Here is a 3,443-nt window from a genome sequence, read left to right as displayed (position 1 = left end):
GCATTTGTTGTAAAGCTGGTTTGGTGGTGCTGTACTCTCTCAGCTTTTGCTTGTCTGTAAAGGTTTTAATTTCTCCATCAAATCTGAATGAGATCCTTGCTGGGTAGAGTAGTCTTGGTTGTAGGTTTTTTTCCTTCATCACTTTAAATATGTCCTGCCACTCCCTTCTGGCTTGTAGAGTTTCTGCTGAAAGATCAGATGTTAGCCTTATGGGGATTCCCTTGTGTGTTATTTGTTGTTTTTCCCTTGCTGCTTTTAATATGTTTTGTTTGTATTTAATTTTTGACAGTTTGATTATTATGTGTCTCGGCGTGTTTATCCTTGGGTTTATCCTGTATGGGACTCTCTGTGCTTCCTGGACTTGGTTGACTATTTCCTTTCCTATATTAGGGAAGTTTTCAACTATAATCTCTTCAAATATTTTCTCAGTCCCTTTCTTTTTCTCTTCTTCTTCTGGGACCCCTATGATTCGAATGTTGGTGCGTTTAATGTTGTCCCAGAGATCTCTGAGACTGTCCTCAGTTCTTTTCATTCTTTTTTCTTTCTTCTGCTCTGCAGTAGTTATTTCCACTATTTTATCTTCCAGGTCACTTATCCGTCCTTCTGCCTCAGTTATTCTGCTACTGATCCCGTCTAGAGTATTTTTCATTTCATTTATTGTGTTGCTCATCGTTACTTGCTTCCTCTTTATTTCTTCTAGGTCCTTGTTAACTGATTCTTGCAATTTGTCTATTCTATTTCCAAGATTTTGCATCATCTTCACCATCATTATTCTAAATTCTCTTTCAGGTAGATTGGCTATTACCTCTTCATCTGTTAGGTCTGGTGTGCTTTTATCTTGTTCCTTCATCTGCTGTGTGTTTTTCTGTCTTCTCATTTTGCTTATCTTACTATGTTTGGGATCTCCCTTTTGCAGGCTGCAGGTTCGAATTTCTATCTATTTTTGGTGGCTGTCCCCAGTGGCTGAGGTTGGTTCAGTGGGTTGAGCAGGTTTCCTGGTTGGGGGGACCAGTTCCCCTGTTCTGGTGGATGAGGCTGGATCCCGTCTCCCTGGTGGGTAGGTCCACGTCTGGGGGCGTGTATGGGTATGTCGGTAGCCTTACTGTGATTCTAGGCCGCCTCTCTGCTAATGGATGGGGCTGTAGACCTGTCTCGCTCTTTGTTGGGGATAGGGTGTCCAGCACTGTTTGTTGCTGGTCCTTGAGTGAACCTGGGTCTTGGTGTTGAGATGGAGATCTCTGGGAGATTTTAGCCGTTTAATATTACGTGGAGCTGAGAGGTCTCTTGTGGACCAGTGTCCTGAGGTTAGTTCTCCCACCTCAGAGACACAGCCTTGAGACCTGGCTGGAGTGCCAAGAGCCTTTAATCCACACGGCTCAAAACAAAAGGGAGAAAAAAGTAGAAAGTCAAGAAAGGAAGGAAGAACGGAGGAAGGGAGGGAAGGAAGGAAGAAAGGAAGCGAGGGAGGAAGAAAGGAAGGGAGGAAGGAAGGAGGGACTGAGGTCTGAGGTCTGAGGTCTTCTGCCAGCGTTCGGTGGGTGTTCTATAGGAGAAGTTCCACGTGTAGATGTATTTCTGATGTATCTGTGAGGAGGAAGAGTGATCCCCGCGTCTTACTCTTCCGCCATCTTCTCGCTCCCTGTGGCTTCTTTTTTGTCTTTGGAAGTAGATTATCTTTTTGGTAGGTTCCAGTCATTTTTTGTTGATGGTCATTCAGCTGTTAGTTTTGATTTTGGTGTTTTCGTGAGGTGGGTGAGCTCAGGTCCTTCTACTCTGCCATCTTTCTGGGGATCTCTCTGAGGGTTTTGTCAAAATGCAGATTCTGAATCTGTAGATCTGCAGTAGGACCTGAGAGTCTGTGTTTCTTCCAGTCTCCCAGAAGAGGTAGCTAATATTGATCTGTGTGCTTTGAGCAGCAAGACTGTAGTGAGGTTAACACCAAGCTTCTGAAAGGAATTTGTCTTAAATGATAATACTGTTACTGGTTTGTTCTTAAAGGATATGATAAGATACAGATGAACATCCATATGGAACAGATGTGTAGGGCAGGGCTTGGGGAAAGCGTGCAGAGCTTCCATAACCTCTCTGGGCACCCCTGCTTGTTCCGCCCCCCCAAGATACTCCCCTCTTGTTTCTGTAATTTGCAATTCACTGAAAAGAACAGCATTAGGGTTTGGAACCTGAAGAGCCTTAAGACCTAACTCTGTGCATGTTTGTGAACATGTGTGCAGGTGCAATGCTCAGTTACAAGCATCTTTATTTCACAGCTGTACTAACATATTCATAGTCTTACATATTTGTGAGAATAAGACATTCACATGCCTCTAAAATGTACGGTGGTTTTTCTAAAATACTCGATTTGGACACTCCAATTTTAATCAAGTTACGTCTAAGTTGCAGTGCACCTGTCTGAATTGTTTTATGCCTGTGGGTAAAGTGTATCATGTTTTGGGACTAGAAAGCATGGAGGTAGGAGGAGGTATTTCTCTTATCCCAGAAGCATCTGTTAGATACCTGCCCTCTCCTTTGGGTGGATATCTCTACCTCTCCTCTCTTCTCCATCCCTGTTCCTTGCGAAGTGAAAATTAACACTTCAGTAACAGAGGCACAACACAATACCCAAGGAGATTTGACTGCAGCTCTGAAGTCACTGATTGTTGGGCTCAAATGGGGCAGGTCTGCAGCTTCAAAGGGCCTTTCTTTTATACTCAAGGGAGAGAAGGTTAATAAATAGTGGAAAAGTAGAAGAAATCTTTCACATTAACAAATCTGTTTTTTAAAAAAATAAACAGAAATAAAACCGTTATTTCCCATGACTACAGATTATAAGATATTACTGAAATCTCCGTCTTTTAAAAGAGGACCACATCATGGTGGTTCTTTGCTGGGTAAGAGGCCATGGTGGAAAATTCAGTCATGACTGGTCAGTGCTTTGTACTGTGGGTCCCAACAGAACTCTGAGAGTTGGCTAGTGTTGTTAACCACAGAGACCTGCGTTATGTAAGACTTTTTTTCAGAGAGATTGTGATTCAGTTTCTTTTCTACAGATCGTGGAGAATCACCTTTAAGGAAAGGTGAAAATCATCAGAAGAGTATGTTGACAGTAATGTCCAGAAAGTCTTTAAAATGAGTGAATAGTTGTACTTATGGTAACATTAAAAAAATCTTGGGTCAGGCTCTGTTGCAGGGTACTTCTAGAAAATGACTACTTATGATTTAGTTGGTGCATGTTAGGAAAGCAAGTTATATTTGTTAATCTAAGAAGTATGAGTAGGAAGATCATAGAGATTAGATTGTTTTGTGTGTCTCCATGTCCCTGTTTTTTGAGTGGGGTGAAGAATAGATGGGTTTTGGTGCAAGAACAAAGCGCTTACTACTTTTTCCTGATCATTATGGGTCTACTTCAACATTTTAAGGATGACAAGCTAATGATGGGTTATAGA

Source organism: Kogia breviceps, chromosome 16, assembly GCF_026419965.1.
Source record: "Kogia breviceps isolate mKogBre1 chromosome 16, mKogBre1 haplotype 1, whole genome shotgun sequence".
Lineage (NCBI taxonomy): Eukaryota > Metazoa > Chordata > Mammalia > Artiodactyla > Physeteridae > Kogia > Kogia breviceps.
This window is presented reverse-complemented; position numbering follows the sequence as displayed.